Raw genomic sequence first — 25,111 nt, 5'->3', positions numbered from 1 at the left:
ATGTTTGGGGGTGCTTCACCCCCAAAGATTTCTTATTTTTTTTTCACAATATTTGCTGTTTGTGTATATACTAAAAATATAAAAAGATTACAGTACTTGGTTGAAACGTAACATTTCAACAACGAAAGTATAGATACCCCCCCTCCCAAAATGGTTTGTTCCAGCTCGCATCTCCCCTGCTCTGGCTCTAGCGCTCTTGCTGCTAGAGCGATGGTGGCTGAGATGCAGCAGAGCGGAGGTATAAGTGCCTGGCTTAAAACAGGACATATTAGCTGCATTTAACCTTCAGTTACTCTTTATATAGTTAGGTAGGAGTCAGGCCATGTTTCTTTTTAGCTGAAAAACATTACATCAGGTAACCTGCAGTGTTGGAAACGACGACGTTTACTACCCTACAATCCGTCCTGCTCTGTAGTAAAATCAGCGACATTTGACTGTCCTGTTGCTCCCATTGAAATTTATACAGCCTATTTAAAATCTAAAACTTAAAACTGTCCGTAGCCTGCTGTTGTTACCACTGTCCTGTTTGAAATCGATACTGTGGCGTGGGTGTGGTCTCTGGTCGGCTGCAGAGGAGGGGTGATGCAGTGAGCTCCCGGGGCGGCGCAGGGGCGAACAGGTGTGCTGGGAAGTGAAGGTGATTGTCACTCTTTATATGTTCGCAGTGACAGTCAGAGGCGGAAGAGCGGATATGACAGCAGAGAGCGGGAGTGACTGTGTCCCAGTGAACTGAAAACCACAGTATTAATAAAAGTATTGCTGTCCTCACACTTGTGTCCCGTGGATGCTTTACAGGACAAATGTTACAGATACTAACTAGCTAACTGACTGGATGCCCATTAACCTTATAACTCCTGCTGTGTGTGTGTGTGTGTGTGTTTGTGTACAGAGAGACAGCCAGGTTCATAATGGATATAAGGAAGTTTTTTCAAAGAAAGGAGCCACATTCAGGTAAAAGTGTAAGATCAAGTTATCCATCAATCAAGAATAATGTTGGATGAGTGTTTCAATGTTTATATCTTTTATTAGATGTACATGCTGTTTGGTTATTCTCCTTTCTCCTGAGAGAGGACTTTTTGTTAGTGATCTTAATAGAATTTTTTTCATATTAATGTAATTTTTCATCTAATTGAATACAATCTATTTGTGTATGATTGTCAGACTGAAGAGGGAGAGAGGAAAGACGGAACGTGAGGAGAAAGTACAAGGTCAGGAAGAAACGGGTAAGAAAACAGACAGGGAACAGTGACAGGCAAAACAAACTGTTAAACTGACAAAGAAAAAAAACTATTTTTACTCACACAATCTGGAAGTTGTGTCCTCCCTATATTAAAGCTGCTATACAGAAACTGCAAAACAAACTGGGTTGAAACATTTTTGACCCTCTTTAACAACATTCCAACATAACATTATAATTGATTGGGGAGATTAAAATTAATTATATATTTTTATGTAGTTCAGCCACAACACAACCTCAGCCCGTAACTTTTGGACCGTACACTACGTATGGTCACAGTCCATACGTGAAGAGAAGCAGATGCTCTGTTTATATTCTAAAAATGTTTTAAGCTTGTTTCAAAGATTCTGTACAGCAGCTTTAAATGTTTTCCAAAAGCACACATACACTTACCTTATCAGTGTTTCTCAAACTTTTTACAGTGTGTACCACCTGATAAAAAATGTCAGGCTCTCCTAAGTACCGCTATGAAAGCATGAAACTCATAAATCTTACAACACAAAATTAGTATTATTAAATTAGTCAAATTAGTATCTGCAGTAAAGATTTTTTCATGCATTGTATACGTTCTACCACAGGCAAACTTGCCTCTATTTTTTTTTTCTATATATTTTGTAATAATTTATTTGTAATAATTTATTCTGTTTTAGGAGTGTTTTTTTATGTGTCTGTATTGGATGCATAAGTGACGCAGGGACTGACAGAGACAGGGAAGTGTCATTTAGGGATGGGTATCGTCAATGTTTTCTAGAATCGATTCGATTCCGATTCGATTCGATTCAATTCGATTTAACTCTGGGAAATTTTGCCTCAGACATTCAGGAATATTATAATTCAGATCAGTACATTTACATATTTTTGTATCTATAAAAAGGAAGCTGACACTTGCAAGACTTTATCAAAGGTGTAAACATCACAGCAGATGCCTTTGTGTCAAAGTAGCTAAAGATAAAACACAGAAAAACATGAAGGTGATTTTCCTGGCCTGGGATTTTATAAAAATATTCTGCAGTACATCAAAAACGAAAGAAAAGCTGTGCATGAAGTGTGGTGGAAGCAAAACGGCAAAAGTCAGAGGGAATTCATGACGATGTTTTTGTGAAGTGTAGATGGGATCTTCTTTTCCTGCTGGTTCGGTCAGTATTGTTTGGAGAGAAATCAAACTAACCGCTTTAGAATCAGCGCAAAAAGGGCGTGAACACAAAGCGTGAAACATCGGAATCGATAAATTTAATCAATAAATCGATCATCCAAACCCACCCCATGCTGATTGTGGTAGGATTCCCATTCATCTTCGGTAAGAAATGTAGGTTTTTGTTGTGATACCCAACTGATTGCACAGCTCAGTACCTGGCCTGGTGAGGAAAAAGCTGGAGTGTGGACTCCAGTTTGTCAGTCTGGTGACTCAAACAAGCTCTCTTTCATTCAGTCCTCATTTAAAAAGTGCTTTAAAAAAGGAACACTACAGCTAACAGCTGGATTTTCCTGTTTGAGTCCAGCTTTGCAAACAGCGAACAGCCACTTACTGCTACGGAAACAAACAGTGATAGTGGACAGCAAACTTCAGTTTCTTAACATAAAACTAATGGTTGCAGTCGGAGACAGCACAAAAGTAATCCCCTTAAATTGATTGTTATCTTCCTCTGAATTATCGATTCTGTCATTAATTAGCTAAAATAAAATAATGCAAGTCTATTAGCTGCAACCAACCAACCACATGACGTCAATGGCATTAAACATGCTTTTAAAACTTTAAGCATTTATTTCTTAAATCCAGCTACACAGACAAAGTTATGTCCGTTTCTGAGAAGAGGGCCCCATGGTGTAAATCAGCCTTTATATGTGTAGCGTTTCATGTCCCCTTTAAACCTTATGCCAAAGGATATGAGGGAAAGATGAGAGTCTATGCACACCCACACAGTAGGAAGTCAAAAAAGTACAAACTTCTGTGGGGGTAGACCACTGGGTCATTAAAGTAAGCTGTGTACAATGTACTTCAAATATGAATCCTAATACAAATAATGATGGAGGAGAACCTTTAGAATAAATAATTTATACATTTAAATAATAGGGACTGTAGCAGAAAAGAACTTAATCTCACTGTAACAGATAAAATCTCTCTTTAGCATTGCAAAGATAATAGGAGGTCAAAGCAAGTACTATCCACATATCAAACCCATTTCACAGGTACAATAAGCAACTGTCTAAAGGTTTGCTGTGCACCAGCACCACTGCCACGAACACTGGGTTTGTTTAAAATTCAAACCGAATTGCAAAATGTTGGGACGCTGTATAAAATGTAAATAAAAAGTGCCATGATTTGCAAATCTCATGACTCAAATCTCATTCACCCATCTTTACCCCTGAGAAACTCTCCCTGTCTAACATGTTGCTGTCTTCATATTGAAATTGAGCTTTTCCCTACATTTTCTTGTTTTTAAATATTTGATGTCTTTTCTGTTACATTGTGAATAAAATATATGTTTACATTTTACAAACCATGTCAACTGTTTAAAAGTTGCTAAGACATGCACAAATGTCTTTAACAACATTTAGAAAGGCATGAATATAAGTGGTCCTTTTTCATTTCCCAAAGACTTTTATAAGTCATTGGGAAATTCTTATATGTGAGACCAATATGCATATATGAGACTCAGTTCCACTCCTATCATATCACCATAATTGGATGTAGAAACTGAGAAAGTTCCCAATTTGCATATAAAAATAACTCTTTGCACCTCAAGTTATTACACATGGCAGCAGCAGAGAAGAGGTAAGATTTGTCATTGTCTCTTTTTTCCAAAGAATTCAAGAAAAGGAAGGTATTTCTTTATTTTTAATTTGGTGATTTTTTAGTTCTGGTCCTAAGAAATGAATCCAGGCAATAACTAATTCAGGTTAAAATGAACAGAAGCCATAAACTTTACAAGTTCAGAACAAAACGGATAAAAAAGACACAAAAAAAGAGAAAGAAATGGTTGGACCTCAAGCAAGAGCCTATAAAGTGCATCAGTTCATTATGTGCATCTGCAGCACTGTGTGTAAATAGCACTAACAATTGTTAAGAAAATTAGTATAAAATAGGGTTTAATGTGATGTTGGCCAACCTTTTGCAGCTATAGCAATTTCCTCTCTTCTGCAAAGGCTTTCCTCGAGGTTTAGGAGTATTTATCGGATTTTTTGACCATTCTTCCTGAAGTGCATTTGTGAGGTCAGACACTAATGTTGGATGAGAGGACCCAGCTCTCAGTCTAAGCTCTAATTCATCCCAAAGGTGTTCTATCAGGTTGAGGTCGGACTCTGCACAGGCCAGTCAAGTTCTTCCACACCAAACTCACTTATTCATGGACCGTGCTTTGTGCACTGGTGTGCAGTCATGTTGGAACATGAAGGAGCCCAAACTGTTCCCACCATGTTGGTAGCATGATTTGTCCAAAATGTCCTGGTATCCTGAAGCATTAAGAGTTCCTTTCACTGGAACTATGGCACCAAGCCTGACCATAATCCCCCCCATCCACAAAACTTTAAAATCAGACAAATATCATTCTAAGGCAACTGCCAACTCAGACACATCTGTCAGATTGCCAGATGGAGAACATGTCACTGCTCTAGAGGTCCAGTTGCTCTACAGAACTACATTGCACTTGGTGATGTAAAGCTTGGATGCAGCTGCTCATCCATAGAAACACATTACACTAAGCTCTCTACACACAGTTGTTGAGGTAATCTGAAGGCCACATGAAGCTCGGAGGTCTGTGGTGATATACTTTGCAGAAAGTTGGCGACTTCTGCGTACTATGGCCCTCAACATCCGCTGATCTGCTGCTCTATGATTTTCCATGGCCTACCAATTCCTGGCTGAGTTGCTGTCATTCCCAAAAACTTCCACTTTGTTATCATACCACTAACCGCTGACTGTGGAATATTTAGTAGTAGCATATAAACAACATCTAATCTAATCTAACATTCTGGATACAGCCATCAACACTATTATTATGAAAATATCTGTGTTTGGCTTATGTTTCTTGGGCTCAGTAATCTTATTTAAAAATATGACTGAAAGCTTTGAAATTCATTAAACCAAAGCTATGATGGATGACACTGATGACAGGATATAAGCAGATAATTACAATAAGACCACAAAATATCTGAGAGTGTGTGAGGAAAAATCAGTTTGGGGAAAGTTAGTCTCATTAAGTCAATTTGAAGTAGGCTGAAGAATCTAATCAGTGTCCCCGCACAACATGAGCCTTTAAAACATTTTATCTTCCCTCCAGCTGTAGGTGTAAATACACTGTTAATATGCCTAAGTTATTTCATTTTGTACAACTTCCCCGCTAGGACAGAAAAATACTTATTTTTAGCAGATTTTGGCTTCAATCTCTTCTGTCCTCCTCAGTTCTTGCTCTCCTTCATGCATTTATCCTCTGTGCCTCGCTCTCTAGGTCCCTTGCATTTGTTCTCCACATCTAGCTCCTTTAAGTCATCCCCAGCCTCTCTCCGCCTCACCCTTCTTCCTCCTGTAGTCTAGCTTCACACCTCATTGCGGCCACAAATCTTTCACAGCTCTCCTCTTCCTTGACTTGTCTTGTGTACTCGTTTTGCTGCATCTTCTTCCTAGTCCGCTTTCGTTAATCTCCGTCTTTGCTTCCTTTTCCCCTACATGTGGTTGAAACATTAAACTCTATATTGTGTATAAATTCTCTCCAACTTGGTGAAGGGGTGAAGGACAGACAGTTACAGTATTTTTTACTCCATGAGATTATAGCAGCTGGTAAACGTGATTAGTAATGTAGTTATATTATGCATAAAATAGTTATATAAAACCATTATTTTTTAGGGTTTTTTTTTCTTTAGTGGACTTTTCTGTTTTAGAGGACATGGATAATGATGGATTTTTCTACTATATGCAGGACTTGAAGCTAACCCAGCTACAAATCTAAAGCTACCATGTTCTTAACTGAGAAGGGTTCTATTTTAGCTTTTAAGCTCTTCAAGAGAAAATTCACTAATTGGAGGCAAAGCACTTAATGCTTCAGTGTTAAAACTGGCTAAAGTCATTTTGTTTGGAACAGTCAATTTGTATAAATTGGCTCTTTATTACTCAGTATATAATTAATACAAGGCAGTTTGAGCTGCATTGTAAAAATGTACTAGCTATAAATCTTCACTGCTTATTTGCCTACAGTTTACCTTCTCCATTAGTTTGCACTCATCTTGAGATTTTCTGCTCTACTGTACATTGCAAATTCTATTCATACATTATTTTTTTGCATGAACCCAGGACCGTGTAATAATATGGAAGATTAAAATAAAAACCCTAGATGATTAGAGTTAAACTTAAATTGGAATTTCCTTTTAAATAATATTCTCATATATCTTCATTTGAAAGTTTGACCTCGGCCTGCTACTTTCTCATTTCGCTCTTTGGCAGTTTTATTTATTTTTTTCCTGATAGCGGTTGGTTTCATATGAGCCAAGGTCTGTTGGCTTTTTGATAGCTCATATCTTCCCCATCTTCACCTTTTCATCAGTCTTTTCCATCTCTATCAATGCCCTTTTCATTTCCCTACACATTTAAAAACCATCAGTCTCCATCACATCTCCTGACTTCCACCTGTTGTTTGCTTTAATTCCCATGCTACACATCAAATACTCTGAGCGAGTCATGTCACATCCTCTGTGTGGAAACTGTCCAACCCTGATCCACCACTGGCATAAACTGAGCTTGACATTTCCTTGATATGTGCTTCAGGCAGTAACAGCACTTACTTTACACGTACAGGACTGTACAGATGTTTTAGATGTCTTTTAGCTGTTTAGATTATCTTTGACACAATATCATCAGACGGGCAAGTTTTTGGACCTAAAGTCTTTCTGCAACTTGACAATAACACCAATCATATACACAATCTATTTGACCACCATACTTTTCTAATGTTTCTAAAAACTGTCTAAAATGTTTTTTTTCCAAGACTAAAAATATCCTTTTTTCATTAGCGTTCCCACGGCAACTTCAATAAAGGCAGAGTGAATAAAATTACTTAAAGCAGTGGGTCAGTGAGAAACAACTAGGTTCTAAAATAACCATAAAATAATAATAATCCTTTAGAAGAGAGATATATAACTGAACTTCAAAAATGAGATTTGTGCAAGTTTATTTTGAACCAACAATTTTGAAGTGGGGCCATTTCGTTTTAGTTTTTCTCTCTTCTTTGATGACAACACACATGTGGACAAAAATATATAACACTTAAATTGGCCTTGTTCAATTTCCTGCCATACAGTTATGTCATTCATGACAAAATAGAGGAAGCAAGCAAGAGAGTGGAGAAAGAAAACAGAACAAAGGAAAGTAGAGTGGGGCTTGTAAAATGATTTGGGGGTCTTTTAGAGGCCAAACCTTCACTAGATACTGAAAAAAGGTGACAATGCTGTAAAAGACAGACTGGATGGATCAAACTAATTTTAAGTCATGACCTTAAGATTTTTGAGGTTGAGTCTAAATGCACCCATTTACTAAAGCCATTGGTGATGTAATGAACATAGTGATAGAAGCATGAAGCTGCTGCTATTTTAGCAAAACTTCTATGTAGACATGGCAGAAATATAAATTCAGCTGATTTTCTTTCACACTTTCATATCTAACATGCCTAAACATTAACAATCAGGAAGCCAGCGTATTCATTCATATGAATTCGGCCAGCAGATTTTTTTTTTAAAATCAAAGTCTCTATGTAGTCCTTGTGTGCGGTAATAATTGAATGAGAATCATGATGTCATCAAAATGATTCATCTTCTGTGCTACAATTTTATTTAATCAAAAATGAATACCGCACAGCTGAACAGGCAGTGGAAATGTGGTATGTGTAGAGTGGCGTTTCTCGATACAAACAAAAGGTTAATGATGCTTAATAGTTTCACCAGATTTACTTTAAATAATTACACACATCGCTGCCTGAGTCCCAATTTAAGGGCTAGATATTAGCAGCTTCTAATTCCCCACAGCATCACCACATAGCCCTTATCTGTATATCAGTTCAGGTCTGATACAGTTGGTTAATTCAGGAATAAGTTATTTCCAAGCTAGCTGGCGAATTGCTTGATTTTCATTGTTGTTCACTGCTGCGGTCTGGTTTGATAAAATCATCTCCCTTGATGCTTCTTGTTTGTGTTCTATAGATGATTTTTCACTGCTGAACTTCTTTCAGTGGTTTCCTTTAGGGTTTGCCACAGCAGATCATCTGTCTCCATCTCCCCCTAACCCTAGCATCCTCTTCTGTCACACCAACACAAGCTGTACCGTCTATGTACTCGTTTCCAATCCTGCCCCACCTGGTCACTCCCAGTAAAAATATTAGCATTTTAACTCCACCTCCATCTCCACCTTCTGTCTCCAAACTATGCATCAAAGCAGGAAATTGTTGAGCACATCATAGAAATATATTGTTGGAATCTGGCATATTGATACTTGTTGTGGTTTTCAGATATACACATCTGCATACTGCCCTGGTTAGCTCACTGGATTATTTGTTTGCTGTGTGACATAATACTCAATATCAATGAAGCATCGCTATATTTCAAACTAACCACTGGCGAAAGGAGCTGCTGTTGGTCTGGCTGCCAAAGATGTTAAAGCTGTGCCATCGTATCATCTTCTGCTAAACTTAATTCAGAAGTATTTCTCACAATCATTGGTATAATGATTGGCAGCAGGTCAAGGTTGTTAACATTTTAATAATAAAAATAGTTATAATTTAGCTTTTTTTTAGCTTTTTGTTTAACAGAAGTTTCATCACCACTTCATCAAAAAATTCAGTAACAAAAAGAGAGGTAAATGAACTGGTTCTTATATAATGCTTTTCTATTTAAACATTCAAAGTGATTCATACAACATGCCTCATTCACACAAGCACTTTTTTTCTATACTTAAGTGCTTTCTATTTAACATTCATACTCCAGTGGATGCATCACAGAACAAACAGGGGTTCAGCATCTCATCCAAAGATACTTTGACAGGGACTGAACCACCAACCTTCCAATTAGTGGACGATCCTGATCTGCATGATCTGCATGACAAAGCATGCAAGCGAGGGATGTGTCTCATGCATGGAGAAGAGCTTACCTGCACACGTGCACCTGGGTATAACACCTCAGCCAGTAACCCAAGAAAGAAGCACCTGCAGAGACAGTAATAAATGGTGAAGTGGGAGATTAAATACATTCCAAGCAGAGCTGAGTAACTGCTTCTTTGATTTGGCCATAAATACCGAGGGACTGAGCACATACAAAAAACACTAAGAACTTAAAAGTTTGGCTTTACTTTGGTTTAGGTTTTATGTTCACACAGTCCGGAGTGATGTACATTTTCTGCCTTCTTTATTGATGGGAGGGGAGGGGAGAGGAAGGGAAGAGTGCAGATGTACAGAACAAAGATGGATGGTTGACTGTCGGGCAATCTTCTGTCGGGGTTATCTGAGGAGGCAGCTGAAAAGGCTGGCGAGAGAAATGACTTTAAGACTACAAGTTCTAAAACTCGCATTAGTCACACTCCAACTTTCTCTTTACACCACAGCCCAATTAACACTGAAAGATCTGCATAAAAGCAAATCAATTTCACATTTTATGAGTGATATATAACTCAATTATGATACACAGATTTTGTTTCTCCTTCTGAGGAAAAGTCTGGACAAACTCGAATTTATCTATTTTTAATTTAAGTTCCACCAACAATTAGTTCGGAAAGGAGTAAGATTTGGACAGGAGAGTAGAAGTTGTTGAACTGAGCACCTTTATTACTGTACTTTGGATCACTGCCCAACTGGCCACTGGTTGAATATCAGCTGGCAAACCTCGGGGCATTATGTGAAAAAGAATGACAAACTGTTTTCCTTTCCTCCATTGAACTGCAGATACAAGCCTCCTCCATTTTTTGATAAGAAATATTTAACCCTATGTAGTCAATATCATACTAATCACTATATAGTGATTGAGGTTTTGACAAATTCTTCCACCCCTTTTCCCTTCATTACACATCTAGGCCGATGAGGACAATGTCTCGAAACAGTACTTCAAATTCGGTTCTAGGTTTCTTAGAAAATGCAACAAGGTAACAAAGATATGACATTTTTGATTAAAAAGAAATGAAGCATGATATCAGATTGCAAAAAAAATCTTCATGCTTGCAAGTCCCCAAACAGTAAGTATGGCTGAGGGTGAACTAAAATCTGAACTGTTGCTGATTTCCATCTGTTTCCTCCTCCTTAGCTGGTTTCTACATCCTGAAACGTGTGCTTGTAAGTCAATCATGCTTAGCGTGGGTTACAAGATGTGGAATCAGATTGAGTTTGATTCCCTCTCACTCTGAAAAGGTCAAAGCTGGCAGAATGACAGGTTAACAAACCCCAGCTCAGTAAATGAGTGACTTAAATCCATGTGACCTTTGTTTACAGGCCTTGCTTTAATGGTTGCCATTGACAAAAACACCTTGACACAGTGCTGATACGTTTCAGTCTACGAAACAAAACAAAACAAACCCGTGTAGTGTGTGAGGTTTGCGTCTGCTCCTGAAATTCGGACAAATTATGCCCAGTTTATCAGGCCATTGAAGCTGCTGACCTGGCCAAGGTCATAAAAAGTTGCAGAGAAAATAAATAAATAAATAAATGAATAACGAGCGCACTAATCCTTGACCTCTGCTGAAATTGTTTTTTAAAAATTGCTTAAGAATTCTGATAAAGAGAAACATGGATCAGTAGTCATTGCTTTACAGTGCTATGCAGAAAGTCCACCTCTTTTCTCTAGATTTTATTCCAAGAAGTCAGGCTTTCTTATATAATTATTTTAATTTGCCAGGAGCAATAGATCTCTTTCAATGGTTTTCTTTCAACATTGGCTGCTTTTTTTATTCGTTTTCAGTCCAGTACTTTTGTTTGATCATTTTCAGAGGAATATTTTTGTTTGTTAAACCACTTAACATGGACCTATGAATCATTCAAGCATAAAAAAAGGCACCTAACTTAAGGGATGAACCAGTGTTGTGTCTAGTCATTAAAGACAATATATCAAAGAACCAGTTTTAAATTGTATCTATGGATAATTCATTATCAGCAAGCTGCCACAAAAACATTTCTTTAGTTGAAGCTATGAAAATGCCAAAGATCACAGTTTGACAACCACAGATCGCAGTGTAGCTTAAAAAACAAAACAAAAGACAAATTGAGGGGAAAATAAGAGGCAGGCGTAAAGAGTTTTGGACTGCAGCTGAGCAGTATCTGAAAGTCATGTCCTTAAGAAATAAGAAAACACCAGCAAAGATGCGTCACAGGACCTCAGAGATGCAAAAAATAAATAAATAATTAAATAAATAAAGAGAAAGAGTAAATACAGTCAGTTTTTAAACCACTATCTGGAAAGTGTCTGATTGCCAGTGCCCTCATTTTCCGCTGGATCCCAAACACACTGCCAGTGCAGTAAAACATCCTTACACAGAACCACACAATGGGCTTCACAGAGCCCTGAACTCAGCATAGAAGAATATTGAAAAACATCTTGACAGGGAATGCATGAAGACACATCCAACATGCAAAGACACGCTTCAATGTCTGTCAGGAAGCCTCGAGAACTATTTCTAACGACTACTTAAAGAAGGTACAACAAAGCTTGCCTAAGAGAGTTCAGGCTATATTGAAGAAAGAATGTGGTCATCTCAGATAGTGGGTGAGATCATGGCAGCTATGTTGATCCTGTTTATACCTGTTAAGTCCTTATATAGTTTTCTTCTTTAACCATGATCATTCTATAACCTTAACTCTTATCTTTTTTAATCTACACTAAAGCACTGTAAAAGGGTCAGAGGCTCTGTAAGGACAAACAAACAATATGTTATTGGTTACAATATGAGGACTTCTTTGCAACCACAGTGCCACAAACCAGTGACGCTGTAAACTCTGTTCAGGTAGAGGATCAAGCAGTGAAGTCTTTTTTTTGGACCAAGATAAACTTTCTGATACCTTTGGGCTCCTTTTTTCATGAGTCCGACATGGCTTGAATCATTTCAGTATCAGCATGCCGCCTTATCACCTGTCTGTGTAATTTGTCCCATTCCGATTCTGTCCCTGAAATTCCGAACTCACGTCACATGTGGATGCTTCCTTCCACTTTTCACACGAAAACAAGATAAGAAGTTTGGGTGCGCCTCGTCTCTATTTTCAAACACTCTCCTGCTTCCTAAGTGCTCAGTGAACAATCAAGATTTTGCCTTGATAGCTTGCTTCAGCTCCAGGTTGCTATCTTGATTGCCATCCAAAACGCTTGTTTTTCTAATGGGAGTGGGAATTAATTTCTACCCTCCCGCGGCGCGAAGCAGAGAGTGAAGCAGTGCAGGTTGGCTGGCTACAAATGGAGGAAAAACAACGATCTACTGAGACAGAGATGGAGGAAGATGGTGACATAAAAAGAAAACCAGAGAGACCAAAGAGGAGACAGAGGAAAACAGAAGGCGATTGAGATGAGTGACAGAGATTAGAAGGCAACAATCACAGAGACAGTCTAAGCAAGGAGCAGTGTCTTAAAATTCTCCACATTCCCTCCATTTCGTTTACTGCCCTTACTGTGAGGGATTGTGTGTCTTGCTGCATGAGGCTGCCTTCAAATGTTGCACATAAAGATTCTTTTGATCATATCTGACAAAGCGTCCCTCTCTCTCTCTCTCTCCACCTATACCTCTGCCGTCAGCTCTCTATGCCACGCGCTTCTCAATGTCTCTCACTCATTGTTCTCTCATTAAGCATCTTGTCCCGCTGAGCTTTTATCACCTTTCTCCTCACATTTCTCTGTCTCGCCAATTTACTCCCTCCACCTCTCTCTCTCATATTCACCATCTTGGATGTTTTGGGTTCCCCCCCCCCGCTCTTACTGCCCCTGCGTCCCTCCCTTGCCTCGCTCCGTGGCTCTCTTTCTCTACCACTTTGTGTCAATTCAATTTGACTCAATTCAGGTTGCTTTACTGAATCTAATGTTTGATGAAAGGTTTCTCCTGAAGCACACAATCGATTAAAATAAGGAAATAATGAACTGGCTCTTTTGTAGTTTCTGTGTGTATCCTTTAACAGTAAATCCTCAGTGCACTTTTCTATAAGGGGATTTGTCTTAATTCAGCTGTGCTATATAGACATAGCAGGGGAAGAATCTATGTTATGGACTCATGCGAGAAGAGAATGTTTTTAAATTTGGGAAGACTGATAGAGAAATTAAACAAATATAAATATGGAAAAATTTCTTGTCTTGGGGATCGATTTTCTCATCTACCCTCTTAAATATTACTGTCCCCCCACCCACCTTCTTTTATAGCTCCATGGCTCTTTGATCTCATTTTGACTGAGGAGCATTAGGATCATTTGTATCTGAAGCATAAATGGAGCAAAACATGCTGTACCAAGCGTATAAATAAACACTGCTGTGTTGCCACTCTCTTGATCTGAGCCTAAATCTCCCTTCTCCTCATCTCTCTCCTCCTTCTTTGTCAGAGTCTAATTTTTTACACTTTTTCTTAGATGAAAGAAGATTAGCTTAAAGAGGAGAAACTAGCTCCGGTGACTCATTTTGATGACTCATAATCTTCATTTTATGTTGGCAGGAAGATGGCGCCAGTGTGTGCGGCTAGCCACCTATCAGGCCTGATTGGATTTTTGTTTGCTATTGTTTTATTTTGTGTTTGTTGCCAAGTCAACAGCTCTTATAGCTAGGGATGGGTACCGGTATCCGCACTGGTTCTGACATAAACGGTAGTAACCAGACCGAAAAGCAGCGCACATTTCGGTGCTTTATTTCGGTGCTTTTTTTTCCTGAGATGTCATACACTTTGGATTCTAGCCAATCATTTTACCTTTCCGAGGATAGTAGGCAGGCCCAGGTACGTAGGTTCTTTTAGAGCAGAGCTACAGATTAAAAATGCCCAAGGCGAAGTGGTCAAATTCTGGCTGTACTTCACAGCAAAAGATGCAAACTCAGCAGCTTGCAACAAGTGCTTTAAGCTGATACTGTGCAAAGGAGGTAACTCCTCGAATCTGATGAAACACCTGGCGACGTACAGCATTTTGTTAAAAGCCGAGAAATGCACCGTATTTGATAGCTTGCTGCAAGACCTCACACCGAGCACATCTACTGCAGGTGGGTTGCCTGTTATTAGACCCGGAGTTAGCAACATCCCCCAAAAACCCGAAGAGGAGAGTCCTGGCCCCTAGCCCTGCCAGTGTAGCAGAAATGATGACGGATGATGACGGCAGCAGCAGCCGTTCTTCTCTGGGTCAGTAGCTTAATGTTGTTCGTGTGTAATTTACGTTGAGTAGGCTAACCACGTTATTAAATTAATGCACGTAAGGTGAACTAGCAAACACGTCGTAGTTACATGCGGCTGTCTTCTTGTTTGATGGCAGATACTCCCTTCACCCTGGCAAAAAAGCAGCTAAAATGACCAAAGAAAAAATGGAAAACAGCTAAACATGAGAGGTTTTTGGACAAAGTTTGTGTTTTTTTCCATTGTTTAAGCACTGCTTCCATCCAAGAGTGATACCATAAATCCCCTATAGCTGCAGAAAAGACTAACATTGTGATCTTTTTACAAAAAAACAGCTGAACATGAGAGGTTTTTGGACCAATTTTGTGTTCTCTATTCTTTAAGCACTGGTTCGAGCACCGTTTAAGCACCGGGACTTCTCCCTCCTGACTGTTTGTTTTTCAGTTCCTCTCAGACTGCAGGCAGAGGTGGGGGGCTCACTACTGTATTCAAATCCAGTTTCCAATGTCAATAGTCAACATCTAACTCCTTCTCCACCTTTGAATTGCAGTCAAATAGGCTCTGGTCTACTGCCCTCCTGAGATGAATAACTGTGAATTATGATGAGTTCCTGATTGCCGGTGATTTTAATATTTGACTATATCAGGACTCTTGCTCAAGGAATTTCTTGATCTTATTGAAACATTTAACACTAGCACCCCCAGGCTTCTACCTTTCTACCTATAAAACCCGAGAGCAGCCAAATGGCTGGTAGGCTTTTAGCTAGGCTTTAGCTTCAGCCAAGTGGAAGCTAAATTGTCTAGTCATTCATATGTAAATTGGGTCGTTGAGTCGTTATCTGGGAATTCTGGAGGGAGGGGAGTGGGGGTGTGTGATTGAGGGCCATCTAAGTTTGCCATCTTAGGGAGAAATCACACATGGGTATATGTCCTTTGTTGCTAAGATTTATTGATAAAAACAGTACAAAAAACCAACCATTTGTACACATATTTACAAATAATAATAAAAAGTGAGTGAGTACAAACAATTCAACATTTCCAGCAATCACTCACAATCCTGGCACTGCCATGGTATCTGTAGTCTGCATTTACCACATGTGTATCTTTTGCAGTGAACACATCTCACAGTGGCATGATTGTTCTTGCAGTTGTGTTTGACCTGACACGAGGCTCTTTTTCCAGGGCTAGATGTGGAGGGTTGTGTCCGAAGCAACTGTTCTTTTCTTGCCTTCTTCCCAGCTACATGAGAGTTAGCCAACTCTGTTGCAAGCGCCACCAGGAAGTCCACCCGTCTTTCCTTCGTCCCGGTGCATGCTTGATACAGCACATGTGCATTCAGTGCTGCCATGTCAATCATGTTATAAAACACGGCGACTGGCCAGCGCCGTGTTCCTTTGCGGACAGTGTACTCCCGAACCATCTGGTCCATCACATCCATGCCACACTTTGTTTTGTTGTAAAGGGTGACAGGGCTTGGCTTCCTTTTGGTAGTGGAGCATTGATCAGGAAGCCAAGCCCTATATATATGATACAATCTCACTGCACTTCGCCTAATCCTTCATTGCCCTGAAGAATTCTGTGGTGTACGGACCTCCTCTCCAAGGAAAGAAAATGCAGGGTTTAAGTGTTAATCTCACTCAGTCTATGTCTGGTCCAACACGTGAAAAGGGACACACACTGGACCTACTGTTATCATTTCATTTAAACTTATGCCTGACCGAGTTCTGTGAGACTCATATTTCAGATTATTATGCTATTTTATTTACTGTTTACTGTCACTGTTTACTGCTAAACCACACGTCCCAGCTCAACGAGTGCAAACACAGATGCTGATCTATGTTTGCATTAGCTTTTCATGACACTGTACTTGTTAAATCTTAACCCTGCTCAATTTATAGTTCTTTTTAATTAATCTTGTAGCAGCCTACAGGACGTGGTTGCTCCTTTTAGAATTTAACGGTCTAAACCAGTGACCAAGCCATGACTGAATGATACCACTCGCTCTCTAAGGCACAATTGCCCATGCAGAGAGAGGGGATGGAAGAAGGATTACCTTCAAGTTTCATTGGCTATTTTAAAAAGCAGCCTATCAGAGAGCTGTTAAAGCTGCAAAAACCCAATTTTTGATCAAATCTTATGTCAAATAATAGCCACAAACATCACTCTTAACTCTCTTATGAATCCATGTAGTGCTACTTGTATTGTGCCCTCATCTGCACTTTATTAAAGGTTTCTCACATTTAAAAAGATTTCTGCTCTCAGGACTATTCCCTCTAATTGTGTCCCAGATCCTGCTGTTTCTCTTTTTTTGCCCAGTTGTCTTTGAGAACTTTGACCAAGCATCTCTCCCCTTTTTATCTGACATAGTTCAGCATATGCACCCGTCTTCTTGAACCCTAGACAGTATTGCACCACACCTCTTCAAGGAGGTTTTTAATATTCTTGAGCCATGTATTGACCTAATCATTCATCCCTAACATCTGGTTGTTCCCCAGCTGCTTTAAAACATGTGGTCATCCACTCATCAAAAAGTGTAAATTGGACTTTCTAATTTTAGGCCCATTTCTAAGCTCTCTTTTTTAATCAAAGGTTTTAGAGCTATGGTGGTGCAGTGATTAGCACTGTTGCCTCACAGCAAGAACATCCTGAGTTCAGTTCCACCACCTGGCCGGGGCATTTCTGTGTGGAGTTTGTGTGGGTTCTCTCCAGGTACGCCAGCTTCATTCTGCAGTCCAAAGTTAGTGGGGTTATGTTAATTGATGATTCTAAATTGGCCATAGGTGTGCATTTGAGTGTGAATTGTTGTCTGTCTCTATGTGTTAGCCCTGTGATAGACTGATGACCTTTCATATCTGTGAGATGGGAGTTTCTCTGTCCATTTAGGGCAGTATTCATCATCTGTGCCCCCACTTAGTCGTGGAGCACCTCAGAATTCTCTGCTGGAGACCTTTCTCTTCTCTTTATATTTGCTTCTTTTGGGGTCCACTTATGGATTTGAAGATGACCTCCAGATATATTTGCCTGTACAAATCAAGAGCCGCGTTTCTATCCAGGCACTAGTGAACTGTATCAGAGAAAAAAAAAATTATTTTGGCAACTCAGTCTGTTAGATAGGTATGACAGTGCTCCTTTGGTCTATTATTGTCATCCAGTTACAAGGAACCTTGGTGTGACTTTTGACAGTGACAAGTTTCTTTCAACTAAAGCTCCTCAGTAAGGTGAAGGCCTAGTTCACGCTACATGACTTTGAGAGAGTAATTCATGCTTTTATTACCTCTTATCTTGATTACTGTAACTCTTTATATGTTGGCTCTGATGAGGCCTCCTAGAGATTCTGAGATCAAGGTTTAAAACCAGAGGCAATAGAGCCTTTTCAGTGGTGACTCCTAATCTTTGGAACAACTTACCTTTTCATATTTTAGCCACCCAGTCTCTCATTTTAAAACATTTCAAAACCTATTTTTTCTAACTTGATTTCAGGTGTAGAATGGCAGAATATCCTGGCTTTTAATGCACTTTTCTATTTACTTGTTTTATTTTATTTTTAGTTTATATTTATTTTTAATTTGTTATTCCACCTGCACCCCCTCCTCCTACTAGTTGTTACCAGTGTTTTGTTACTGAAAGGTGAGGAAACAGATTCTTTTGGAGATTATGTATCGAAATTTCAGGAGCAGGACCACGCCTCCAAACACGCTCCTTCTGGTTGTCATCTATATAGGTTCCCCCAGTTCTGCAAACTGTTCATTCTCGTTTACGTGCCCCTCCCTCCCTCCTCGTTCTCTATTCTTTAACTTCTTCATTTCCATTTAGTTCATGGGGATCTGCCAGGCCCAGGCGCTGTCGCCAGTCCCCTTCGAGGCCTTCCCCAAACCACAGCTCAATTCATGTCCAAGCATTCACCTTTACCTACTAAAACACTGTCAAACCTAAAATGAGGACGTGGGCCCAGCTAGTGAAGTTAAAAAATGATGTGCCTTTCGAAATCTGTTGATTGCACAAGTAAGGCATCATTTTTCATTCTGAAGGCGTACGGTCTCCGTTTTAGGTTCTCAACACACTTTTTAGAGTTTTACTATTGATTAGAGAGCAAATCGAACGAAGATGCAGATAAATTAGTTTCTCTCATGTAAACTAAACGTGACCACAGCAACCTGCTAGCAACCAGCGTGATCATAATGAGATTTTGGTGTAGTGTCCTGGTAGTGACTTAGCAACGACTCAACCACTGGTTGGAAAAAACACATTGTACTGAATTGGATAAGTGCAAGACAATTAATTTTAATGTCATTTAAATTTAAAAAGCTGTTGCAATACGAGCTTCTGAAAATGGCAAACTGTGTATAAAAATGTCTCTGATTCCTAAACAGTTAATTCAATACTTATATAAAACCCTTTTAATTAAAAGTTAATGACTGCACTTCAATTACATCTTGACTGTTTAAATTAAAATCCATTGTGGTGCTGTACAAAAGCATAATGGCAAAACATATGTGTTTTGTTTCTTCCTGTTTAAAGGGCTTTTTTCCTCCCCATTGTCGCAAAGTGCTTGCTCACAGGGGGTTACGTGATTGGTCAGGTTTTCTCTCTATTATTGTAGAGACCTTACACTATAAAACACCTTGAGGCAAATGCTGTTATGATATAGCGCTATATAAATTGAACTGAACTAAGGTGAATGAAATTTAAATGAATTGAATTAAACTAAACTGACCCAAAACCTTACAGGTAGGTGTTTGTTTCAGGATAAAAATATGTATTTCTCTGTAGGAACAGATGTCCTAGGTGCTCTGGGTGAATTGGTCCATGACACATAGTGTAATGGCAGTGATTTTCACATGAAAAGTCTATAAAGAAACCAAGCTGGCTGCTGTGAGATGCAAACTGACTCTTTAACCTACCACCATCTGTCACTGCCTAGATCAGCAGAACAACCTACACCTTGACCTCGTAAACACTCTGCTTTGCTCACTGTAATTAACATGACCTAAGATTCAGTGATGGGCAAAAAATGGCCTTTGACAGCGACCCAGTGAATTCACAAGAGTGCAGAAAGCTAAGTACAGGTTGAACTGCGTAGACACGAATAAGTCCTTTTCCATCATCATGCTCTGTTGCATCCAGCAGTTACTGCAGCTATAATACCTTCTCATCTAATATCACAGTGGCTCTCAGATCCTTTCCACTCAGAGTATGGACTATTTTCCTGCAGACTACACTCATGTTTAAACACTGCATCTTTATTTCTGTCACAGCAGAGTGTTGTTCTAATGAGAGCTAAACTTTTGCCTTACTGTACTAACTGCTCTGATACTGCTAGTGACTAAATTTGAAACAGATTTTACTGTTTGGCATCTTTGTGGAAAAAAAGCAAAATAGATAACATCTCATGGCAAAATTAGATGTATGTATTATGTGAAAGACGTAACTTCTAATAAACAGCAGAATCCTTTAGGGCGAAAAGTTAAAAAAAAAAAAGAAAAGAAAAAGACGTTTTAGATGATAAAAGTACAGAAAATCACCGAGCAGTTTATTAAACCATGCTAGTTGGTTTCAAGTAAGCCCCAGCTAGATGAATTTGTCTGTCATGGAAGGAAAATAGTAGAGAATTTATATTTTATAAAGTTTCCTTTTCCTGTCCTAACCACGCTCTCTGGGAAAATTCTTGAAAGACTCTTTGGTCTTTCTTTGAAAGGACAAAAAAAACAATCTTCAGCAACTCATGGTGTAGGGTGGCATGTGCCAAAACCCTCAGTACCCACATCCTGTTACTGTATCAGTGACTGACACATTCGATGCTGAAGGTAAGTAAGTCCTCACATGTATGTATGTCTGTGTATGTATATTGATTTTGTCACTGTGGATACAACATGGAAGCCCAGAAAACTGAGCTTTCTAATGTGTTTAACACTGTAACCAAATACTCAAAGAGTGATGCATTTTTCTGAACTTAACTGAACCAAACAGTAAAGAAAACTACTAAAGAAGCATTTGCACGTTTTTCACAACCAATGAGACTGTTTAGTCTGAGGATGTTTTAAACTGTCACCAAGACTGCTGGATGTTTATACCAGTTTGTGTGTTAAATGGCATTGCATTAAAGCTCATCGCAGTTTGAGAATACCTGTGTGTAGACTATTGATCAGTAATGTGTCTTTAAATTATAAACTGAGCATGTGATTGAGTGAGGGTGAGGGCAGAGTATTCAAGAAAGAATCAAGCACCTCTATTTGCAGATGTTGATTAGATCTGTTTGATGGAATGGGAACCAGTGACCCAGTGAAACCATGACTGATAGGCAGATCAATAACCACTGAGAGACAATGTATAGCGGTTTGTAAGTCTTTCACCTGCCAGGCCTACTCTGTTCTATGTGTCATCCATTCAATCTCTTTCTTCTCCATCTCTTTTCTCATTTCTTTTTTCTCTTCTTCTCTCACACTTTATGCCTTTTTTTTCTAATGACTTACACTCTTTACATTTTCAAAATCTCACCTTCAATCTGTCCAAATCCTCTCCTCCTTTTATCCTCTGCTTATGTTTCCCTTCTTCAAGAGGTTTTCACCTCAAATCTTGCCTGCCTCCAGTCCCCCGCACCCTCATCTTACCCCATCCCCTCACCGGTCGTGACTGAACTCCTTCCCCACAGCTCCCCCCGCCACCCCCCTTCATTTTCATTCCACTCGTTTACTTTGAGTCCAGAATACGACTGGCACGACTCTGTCCAGAGGGAGCCGGCCAGGAGACCTCAGGCCATATGCTACAAGGAATAGAGAGATGGAAGAGTAATAGTAGAGAGGTGAGAGAAAGCAGCTCAGCACAAAACAGCCAAAATATGGAAAGGACAAGAACAGAGGATGATGAAGTGGGAAAAAAGACTCTACAAAGGGTAGACAAAGAAATGAAGACTGAGAAAAAGGGGACGACAAATCAACTTTCTTTTTCAATGAGACCAGTTGATTCAAATCGAAATCTTTCCATATATGCTAAGTAAACATTTTAGGAGGAAGAGCAAATGGGGAATGGTGGAACAGTGTGTCAATTCAAGGTACAATTTACTTTCAGGTGTCAAGAAACAAGTTGGATATATTACTAATTACATAAGATGAAACTATAATCCAGCAGATCCTGAACAGCATAATGAACTCACATTCAATTACACAAATGTTGGTTGATACTAGAACGCAGGGGAAAAAAAGATACCTCCAGATATATCTAAAGCTTCCCCTTAAATAGGAAATGTTTTTTTTTCTACATCAGTTCAAAGAGACCTATAATGCTCATTTCAGCTTCAAATTTAAATTTTTGGACTATATTTGAGGAGCTCTGCATGATTCAGTTCAAAATAACCCTAACTCATCTTATAGCTGGTCTTAGTGCAGTCCGTTAATTCATCCACTGCCTTAAAGAACTTGCTTTGGCAGTTCCCACTTGCCTTTCATCCTTCTAAATTCTAATTGGCTGCCCCTCACCCCGCACAACAGGTGGGGGGAGGGGGGGGGGGTTCTGTGTTCATAGCAAAAGCTGTCTACATTTGCTGACTTCTTTATTTGAAACTTTGAACTTTGATTTATAAGCATCCATCACCTTTGGAGTACATATATGGCAGAAAACATGGACCAGGATACTAGATGTACAGTTTAAAGTTGCACAAACCTTATCAGTGTTCCCCTCATAGACACACAGAGCTTGCATCTCTAAATCATTGGTGCGGCACAGCATTTAAAGATTCAGAAACAATCAGACTTCATACATGACAAGTGTTTATGCACATATTCAAAGTTTAACAAACAAAAATTCATGACCCATGACTCTCAGAGACACATGCATAAACATGTGGGCTCGCTGAGAACTCTAGCATGCAGTGCAAACGCACGCAGTAGCCTTGTTGCCTGGTAACAAAACTTACTTTCTGCTAAAATCATTTCTTGGAACAAAGTGATGTGAAGATACGGAGATGGCAAAGACAAGAGGAGGAGAGAAAACAGGAGGGTAAAGAGATAAAAGGAAAAAAATATGTGGAAATAAGACAGCAGCAAATGAATAGAACGTAAAAGACAGGCACAAATATGAAAGTAATCTTGAGCGGGTGTTCAAAAGTTTATTTTAAAAACTCATTAATGTGACAGAAACACAGACTGGGGAGAAAAAAGAATATTTTGCAGTGGCTGGTGAAGTAGATTTCTTTTTTTCTTTTTTTGGCCTGTTTATCTATTTTCTTCACATGTGCACTTTACATATGAGACAAAAACTTTTTCAACTGTTCTTTTTTTTAAAAAGACGTCCACCTAAGATGTGAAATGAGAGTCTGTCATTTTCCCTCAGCTGCAAGATATCTGAATTTAAATACTGTAGGGAAGCCAAAAGGAATGGTGGACTGTCACTGGAGCCACAACACCACATACACTCTGTGGTAAAGAGTCTGAACCTAGGGTCATGTGGTTTTTAGCAATGCAGATAAACTTTAATGGGTAACTTTTTAATAGCAAAAAAATAGAAAGTTGGATCTGCCTTTTCTGCTTGGTGGTATTTCCTTTTTTGACCTGGGCTGTCAGCCTGAGTTGCAACTGTCATACCAAAGGAAGAAAAATGGCAACCTGCCTCTGGTATCACCATGGGTGTTTCCCCCAGTCTCCCTGAAATGGTAAATGGACTGATTGTTTTTATATAGTTCTTTGCTACACTTGCTGAACACTCAAAGCACTTTATGTATGTGTCTTTCACTCATTCATACAAGCACTTCTTCTTTTTAACATTCATACACATTTATATGGCAATGCGTGCATTAAAGAGCAACTTGGGGTTAGTATTGTCCCCAGGGATATTCAGCATGCAGACTGGAAAAGCCAGCGACTGAACCACCAGCCTTCCAATTAGTAGATGATCTGCTCTACCTGCTGAGCTACAGGCAACCCAAAGCTTCTAATTTTAAACAGTCAGCACACAAGAATTTAAAGGATCAATTACTTCCCTCACACAAACATTACTGTTTCCACACATCCCAAGTCTTGACTGTTTCAACATAATTGTCAAGAGCCAACCTGAGGAGGAGGTGACCTCCCCACATCCCATTTCCTCATGACCCTGGTGATCCCGGGGATAGTGAGCTTCAATTCGGTCAAAGCTTCTAGTCTGCCTAATTGGCTATTTGGCACGACATATGACTTTTTTTTTTTTTTTTTTTTTTTTTAAAAAAAAAAAAAAAAAAAAACGACATATGACCTTTAATTTCTTTGGACTGATGGTAATTGGAAGTCTTGGGAAGCAACAACTCAACAAGGAATGCAAGAGGGGAAAGACCATGAGTGAGAATAATAATTACAGGGATGGTGTTACTCTAAAAGGGCACCAGTATGAGTTGCTGGAGGATATTTATGGAAAATAATGGAATTAGTAACTAATTTCTTTCTTTTAAGAGTTGATTTCAAAGTGCCAAAAGCCTTTAATCTCCTAACGCGTCAGTGGTCCAAATAGAAATTTCAGTTAGGAAAAAAGTCTATGTCTGATTTCAAGTGCAGTATTCACCTGCAGTCGTCTCAGGTGCATTACTCTAAAAAAATCAATGTGATAGACTATTATCTATATCCTCACAAGCTAGACAAGTACATCATGCTCTTGGGTTTTGTAAGCCTTTAACTAACAACATACTTCACAACAAAGGCTTATTGCTAAGGGTAAGAAAGCATGCAAACTCCTGAAGAAACAAAAGAAGGAAGGAAAAACGTAGATAACGAGGAGCAAAGTTTGTGATTATAACCAGTACTGATGTTTTATTCCAGCAAAAATGGAGGAAATGGAAAGTATCAAAGGTTTCTATTCAGATGTATCGCCATCTGCAAGAAAGGGTTTGCAAACACACAACCTAAAACGAGTTAGTGATGCTCTCTAGGCTGGAAAATGTTAGAATCTTCATCCTGTGTCCTCCTCATGTTCTCTAAGCTGATCTTTGTTTTCAACTGTTTGATTTGAGTTTTCTTTCTTCCTGTTTTATTTCATATCAGACTGCTTCCTGTAATCTCCCTACATGGAAACAATCTGAATTTTCACAGTGTCCATCATCACACATGCTACATGTAACTAATTTTTGCTGTCTGTTTTACTTTTATTGTGGCTGTCCCTGAATTTATTTTTGACATGTTCATTTAATGTTTCACAATTGCCTACAGATTTACTATCAGACCTGTAGCTCAGGCATCAGCATGAAGACTTCAAGTCCAGAGAGAGAAAAGTAAAATGGTAAAATTCAGTCGATTAGATTCACAGGATTTTTTTTTTTACTTCTATATCATTACTGGGATATGTGACATCATTTTTATACACTAGTGGATGTTCTGTGTCAGCATGCAGTTAATTCTGCTAAACTGATTATCTGTTGTTAAAAGCTTTTGGGAGTGTTGCAGTGGATAGTAGCTGCAAATGGACTTGTGGAGTGACATCATGACCTTTTCTGGGGTTTCCCAGAACCACCATACATACAGTGGGGCAAAAAGTATTTAGTCAGCCACCGATTGTGCAAGTTCCCCCACCTAAAATGATGACAGAGGTCAGTAATTTGCACCAGAGGTACACTTCAACTGT

The 25,111-nt window shown here is 39.1% G+C and overlaps 1 protein-coding gene across 1 annotated transcript in view; it reads right to left on the bottom strand.

Moving 5' to 3' along the window:
* LOC102292098 (protein phosphatase 1 regulatory subunit 29) overlaps positions 1-25,111 on the bottom strand; it is a 306,883-nt gene that overhangs the window by 113,330 nt on the left and 168,442 nt on the right. Inside the window, exon 3 of the mRNA XM_005936833.3 lies at positions 9,363-9,417. The gene's annotated coding sequence lies outside the window, so the exon portion shown is untranslated. The remainder of the gene's footprint in view (positions 1-9,362; positions 9,418-25,111) is intronic.

Source organism: Haplochromis burtoni, unplaced genomic scaffold, assembly GCF_018398535.1.
Source record: "Haplochromis burtoni strain Fernald_Lab_line unplaced genomic scaffold, NCSU_Asbu1 Contig_223, whole genome shotgun sequence".
Lineage (NCBI taxonomy): Eukaryota > Metazoa > Chordata > Actinopteri > Cichliformes > Cichlidae > Haplochromis > Haplochromis burtoni.
The sequence above is the reverse complement of the archived record's forward strand: the minus strand, read 5'-3'. Positions and strand labels throughout refer to the sequence as shown.